Consider the following 7003-nt stretch of genomic DNA (forward strand, 5'->3'; position numbering starts at 1 on the left):
TGTTTTTTTGTCCTGCTGAATAATTTACATCTATGGAGTAACGGGAAATTTCAGTGGAAACCACTCTCAGTCAATGAAGCTTTACTACCTCAGCAGATTGAGATCCACCCTGGTCTCTGATGAGCTTCTGATAATGAGGCCTTGGCCAAGAGTGCCAAGTGTGCACTTCTCTGCCCTCTGGCTGCTGCTGCCAAGTGGGCCACAGGGTAGTTTGGCTGCCACCAACGAAAGCAAGGGTACAGTAGCAGAAATGAGAAGGGGGGTTAATGAAGGAGAGACATCAGTGGTGGGACGCGCAGCCCAAGTCCATAGCAGGCCCAAGTCAACAGGTGTCAGGTGAACAGTTGGTCTGAGGACTGGGGGAGTGGAGTCATTCAGGTTTCATTTTCTTCCCACTGACATTCAAAAATCAGAAGAATATTTCTAAGCTTCATTAATTGTTCCGTCTTTGTGTGTGTGTGTGTGGCAAGCAAGACCAATATGGGTGTTTATGTGCAGCCTGCATTCTGACTGTCACAGTCTCATATTTTCCCGCATGGCCTTTTCAATGTAAAACCAGCTAAAATAACTAAAACAAGCTTACTACCATTGACACTGTGTAGAGAGGAACCCCTGGACCTTCCTCTAATCTAACAGAGTGGGATGTACCTGGTTTGAAGGGAAGTACTTGGAAGGTAGAGTGGCAGAAAACTCTTAAAGATGCCAGACTGAGCAGCATAAAGTTTAAAACTGGAAGTGGACTGTGGTGAATTGACTCACTGTAACTTTAATTTGACACACAATACTCTTTATTGACTCTATGCAGGAAAATTAAACTGTCACAGTAGATAGAGTGTAACAACACAGTACAGATGAGTCACCTCTGTAGGTATTTTTAGCAAAGCAGGCTCAGATCAAGTGATTCATTACTAGAGCTGCTGCAAAAAAACATGTCCGGTATGTTGTGTTGCTACTGACCTTGCACTTATAGCTGAACTGGATAGTGGGTTTTTACTGAACAAACAATTTAATCACATTTATATTCATCTTATGAGTCAAAGGTGACTTTGGATGCAGTTTGAAGGAATGAATTAGGCATGATGTGTTTAACCTGATTGTGGGTGATCACTGTCTATATTTGAATAGACGCACCAAACAATTCTCCCTGCAGGTCTGCGTCATAGGCTGTTTTTTTTCCTGATATAGCGGACATCACGTCTCAACACTCAGTCATCCACTGCTCCGCAAACAGCGGAAAGTTGATTTTGGCACACGTAGAGCTAAAAATATCCAAACATAGAGACGATTGCTCCAAAAATTTGAATCATTTATCACGAAGTCCAATTGGAAACTTGGAAATAAATTGGACTAGGAAAGGGGAGAGGCCAGTGTGCTAACCACTGCACCAACGTGCCGCTAAATCCTGGAACATTATTCCCAAATGAAAGCAAAAAAATGTTGTTTTCACATTTTAGTTTTTGTACAGATTAAACAAACAAGACACAACATCCTTATCAGTGAGCTTTAGAGAGTCTGGGAGATGGATATTGTATTCTTTGGACAGAGCCAGAGGAGTTGTTTGCCCTCTTTGGTGTTCATGCTAAGATCAGCAAACTAAAACTGATACAACAAGTAGTAATGTTGTGATATATTGCTATGCTATATATATATATTGCTATATTGCTAATGGAATGTACTGTATATGTCATAGAATGCAGCCATGTGTGCTGAAAGCTGAATAATAAGTCCTGAAGTCGTGAACCACACTGGAAATTAGATGGAGCTAAATATACTGAACAGCAATAACTATAATGACTATAATAAAACTATTATAACTTTTTGTCTTCGTCATATCTTGTCTCTGAGAAGCACACATCCAGTTTTTCAACCACAATGAGTCTAATGTGAAGCAATGCCATTTCCTATCAGTGAACTGATATAGTTAGATTAGATTATGGTGATCACCTCTTCCCTGTGATCATTTAGTTTTTCTTCATTGCCCAGATTGCATATTACGTCCTCCTGCTTTTCTGTAGATATTTTAAGTAATACTCCTCTTTAAATAATGAATTACTTCATCAGCAGCAATCATCAAATCAATTCATATGTCTGAAGTTTGTGTTATTGCATTGATACACAGTTATCAAAAAGTTAGGTTTATGAATATGTAACGGTTGCACAACTGGTTTCTATCTCCTCTCTTCCCCCTTCCTCTCTCTCTCTCTCTCTCATAGAAATGCGGAATGAATGTGTGTGTGCTAAAGGAAGTAGAAGCAGAAATTAGATGGTTCTAAATATTTCCATGGCAATACTCATTACAATGCCATGTGCTATCTAATAGTACTTTGTACCTTTTTTTTATTTCAACATTTCATTATACAGAATGTACTGTGATTTACTGTTGACTATGCTGAGATTTATAAAGGCTGACGTGTTCTGATGCCATGCATTGAATACACTGGATTTTCTTATTTTAGACAAGTTACACCCGTGTGTGTGTGTGTGTGTGTGTGTGTGTGTGTGTGTGTGTGTGTGTGTTTGTTAAATCTAGTGAATATTTCATGCATTGTTTGTGTAGTGGGGAGAAATCTTGAGAAGCAGTTGAAGTTACTGAATGAATGAATTTGCATGTGCCCTACTTCCATTGGTGGTTGTTATATGCACATAGAGGTTTATAAATGTGAGCTGTGAGAAGAAATCTAAATCTGTCATTAAACGTTCATCACATATGCTGAGGTCATAATGGTTCAAATGGATGTAATGGGAAATATTTTCAACATGTTGCTATTGTATCCTGTAAGTAGTAAAGTAGCACTGCCAAATACTAATTGATCATTGAAGCGATTTAATTTACTCTTCAAGGAAAAATTAGTCTGTAAGCTCCATCACAAAGACAGGAATCTTGTAATTCAGTACAAGATATTGAGTAGCCTCTAGTGGATCTCGTTGTGAGCTTGCAGCGTTACAGCTTCACAAACTAACCATTGTAGCTTCCCCAGCACTGACTGTATACATGAAAAAACTGGTTTCAAAGCAAAGTTCAGAGGGTTTCAGATGCTGTTTGGACATCTGATAACCAAGTAGAGTTTTGCCAAAGCCCAACACTCTCCTTAAAATCAATCAAGCAGCACCACATTTCACACACTCATATATAAATTGGAACAGATTCAAATACATCACATATACAAGCATATATATGTAGCTGTATAGACGAAATAGTCTGTAGTGAAGTAGTTGTGTAAAGAATGAAAAAGGTTGTTTTTGGAAAGTTACAATAAGCTGTTTAATATGTTTTCAAAGCTCAAAAGGTGAAATGACGTCTCCCTATGGTACAGAGAGTACCACATGCAGTTGAGTTGACTGCTTAACAAACGTAGTAGTTACATAGTAAACAAAAATCCACTCCAGGGAGAGCAAAGCCGCTACATCTATGCGTGCCGCCATCTTGATGCCAAGAAGCATCAAGCCAACTTATTGCTTTGTCCATTTACACTTTGAATAGCTGTCTCAGCACTTTGAGTTTCAATGAGTTTTAATGTTGTAGGATATGGCAACAGCAAACTTTCTTTTTAAACTCATGTTGGCACCTCTGAGATTAATACAAGGTCTGCATATACAGCTCTGTGTATATATAGATCTGTGTATATGCAGCTCTGGTTCATCTAAAGTGATTATACATAATGTATGAGGATAAACAATATTTTGGTGTAAACATTCCCTGGGGACAATGACGGTGAAACCAAAGACAGTTCACAGTTAATCTTATCCTGCCAGGCAATCCTGTTAACTGTGCCCTCTAAATCACAATACAACCATCGCTTTGAGTTTGAATTCCTTGTGTGTGTGTGTGTGCGTGTGTGTGTGTGTGTGTGTGTGTGTGTGTGTGTGTGTGTGTGTGTGTGTAAAAGCCAATCAAAAAAAAGCTGTGCCAACCTCTCTATGTGCACACAGGAACTAATAACCGCTTTGCTATTTTTACCCGTGTGCTTTTTCCAGTGAGAACATGCTCTGCAAACAGTGCTGAGTGTGTACGCATGTGTGCATTTGGAGGATTTACAACAACTGTATTAATAGCCCTGCTCTGTCCTGTGTCTCCCTGATAGGTACGATCTGAAAGCTGTGCTGCCCGAGGAAGAGGAGGAGGAGATGACACAAACAGTAGTAGACCCTGAGCGCCTTATCAACACTGCTGTGAAGGGAGGATGAAGATAGAGTGTTTCTTTTTTCTATCTGTGGTTCAATATGCGTGGACACAACACCAGCATGGAACTGAATGAGAGGCTTGGTGCTGCTGTTTGAGACATTGTACAAAAATATATCTGTATTTAATTCTGACTCCCAGGACCTCCTGTGGCACGAGGAGAGAGATCAGCGTCTTATATCACAAGAGAAGATACTCTTGTATGTTTACCTTCTTTCCGACTCATGCTGTGCTTGTGAAGGCCTGCATGTGAGAGTGTTTTTGAAACTGTTATTTTTATTAGTGATAGAGAGGAGATGTGTACACAGTGACTGCAGGGGAATAATGAAGTCGATTCAAAAGAGAGATGAGGACGACATTACTGAAGCGTCAGTGGTTAGATTTTCATAGAATAGAAAAGACAATGTTGTAATTAGCTTATATGTCAGTCAACAGTAAGTGAAAAGAAAATCGTCCAGTGTGATTCTGTACATGAAAAATTCTAAAGGGTGTTGCGGGTTCGTACATCTTGTAATTGTTGTAAAGAAAATATTTAGGGAAATACACTCACTTGCTTTTATTGCAAAGAGTTAGAAAAAGGAGGCTGGATTCAGCTCTTGTATATTTACTGTGAATAAAAGGTAGCATGGACTCAATGTAAAGATGAACAATGCATCTCCATCTCTACTTTTACAAAAGTGAAGCTGAAATATCCCAGACATGGGTGCCGCCACTTTGTGCTTTTGATGTTATTTGCAGAGTCTGCGCACTACTGATCATCGTGTGGAGCTACAGTATTGAGGTCCCACTGATATACATGTTCAACCAATCACACGATCACAAGTCAGACTTAGTTTTCATTCATGACATTTTGACCAGCTTTTAACTATAAATAGTTAAACTAATTTGATTAACCAAATGTAACATAAAAAGAACACTTTATTACCACATTAACACATTAATTTGACATCTACTTTGTCTTTTTATTTTGTTCCAGGTGCTATCAACTAACATGGAGGTGGCAGGGTTTATGACCCACTGAAAAAATAAGATTATTCGAACAATTAAAACAAATCCTTCAATTAGTTACACACAAATAAATGATATTATTAATGGTGACATTTTATATTAACACAGTTGCTAAGTTTATTTAAAAAAAAACTTGTAACCAGCCACCAGGGGGCAATCAAGATCATTTGGCTTCACTTTTAGGCATGTGTCCATCTTTACATACAAGTCTGCAGTCAGGGAATGGTTAGCTTAGCTTATCACAAAGACTGGAACGAGGAGATTACACTTTAGCCGTGTACAAAGGTATTAGACTACATCTGGCAGCATGTCGTAACCTATTCATCCATTATACAGCTTATAGCAGAGTACACTCTTCAACGGTGGCCAGCATATCACAAGGCCGACATACAGAGACAAGCTACCATTCACTCTTATATTCACACCTATGTTCAATTTAATGTATTCAATTAACCTAACACCACTCTGCATGTCTTTGGACTGTTGGGGGAAGACGGAGTTCCCGGAGAAAAACCCACAAAGAACTGGGATTCAAACATTGATCTTTCTTGCATGTGAGGTGACATTGTTAACCACTGTACCACTGTGGCGCCCAGCCTAAGTAATCAACATCTTGTATCTCCTTTGTTTTAACTGTATAAAAACTGAAGTGTAAAAACGACATGTTGCATTTACTGGTTTGTGGCTTTTCTTACCCTTTGACGGTGTTCGCCAGAAAACTAAGCGAGCCAGCTGTTGATGGTAGCATCAAATTTACAGACGTGAGAGTGATGTCAGTCTTCTCATCTACCTCAAGAAGGTGAATAACCTCATTCACCAAAGTGTCAAATTATCCCTCTGAAGGAAAGGAGATGTTTATAGAGAAAACAGCAATGGAGACGACGACTCATTCATTTGAATGGATTCGTTGTTTTGCTCCAATGAAAACAACTTGTCTCAACTTTTGCAGCAAAACATATTATTATATGACTTATTGCTGAATCTAGACTTCTTGTACCCACACCAATGCAGCCGCGTTTTTTTTATCACACTTTCTGTCCAAATACCCAATTAAAGCTACTTTGAACAAATTCATCAAAAACACCTAAACCAACAATAATTTGATTTAAAGAGTTGTGCTTCTGACCAAAGTCAATGGTGTTCATCATAGTCCTCTGTGCCATAGAGCTCCATGTTGTCCAAAAATGATTTAAAACATATCAATGAGCCACATTGTTTTAGTGCTAAGCACACTGTGCAGGTTGTTTTGACTGAGTCTCACAGACACCATCCTGATGCCATAAATGCTCACTATAGACTAGAGCACAGGATGTGTATCAACAGAGTCCAGCTGTCCAGGTGGAGGTGTCTTCTTTTTTGCCAATTTAAAAAAATCACCATCAATTTCACCCTTAATCCTTTAAAACCTAAAAATCTCTCTTTAAACGATGTAAGAGTAATTTAAATCCCAATATATAATCTGATCTGTTTGCAAATTCCTTTTGCATGTCGATGCTGTTATTGAATACTTCTGTGCAATGCTATCAACTACAACATCCAGACTAAACACCGAAAAAGCCAAAAGAGCCTTTTGTTTGTCTTTTCTCTGATTGGTGAGGCTCCTCTGGGGTCTCTATTTTCATCTCATGCCAGATTGATCATGTTATGACTTCAATGAAAGAAATCTTCCTCCTGGATTTGGGAGGTTTGTTTACCAGAGCTCTAAAAATGGATAAATTCATACAGATCTCTCCATGGGATCTGAACATGGTCTCAAGCCTCTTTTTAGCCCTGGCTTTTTCGCCTGCAGGCTTTGTTCCCTGTGTAGACACCAGA

The 7003-nt window shown here is 38.9% G+C and overlaps 1 protein-coding gene across 8 annotated transcripts in view; it reads left to right on the plus strand.

Annotated features, from left to right (window-relative positions):
- LOC109626599 (urotensin-2 receptor) overlaps positions 1-5849 on the plus strand; it is a 60404-nt gene extending 54555 nt beyond the window's left edge. For all 8 annotated transcript variants that reach the window (XM_020082678.2, XM_069517892.1, XM_069517891.1 and 5 more), the window contains one exon: positions 4083-5849. The gene's annotated coding sequence lies outside the window, so the exon portion shown is untranslated. The remainder of the gene's footprint in view (positions 1-4082) is intronic.
- The last annotated feature ends 1154 nt before the right edge of the window (positions 5850-7003 follow it).

The sequence above is a fragment of the Paralichthys olivaceus genome, chromosome 21 (assembly GCF_024713975.1).
Source record: "Paralichthys olivaceus isolate ysfri-2021 chromosome 21, ASM2471397v2, whole genome shotgun sequence".
Taxonomy (NCBI): Eukaryota; Metazoa; Chordata; class Actinopteri; order Pleuronectiformes; family Paralichthyidae; genus Paralichthys; species Paralichthys olivaceus.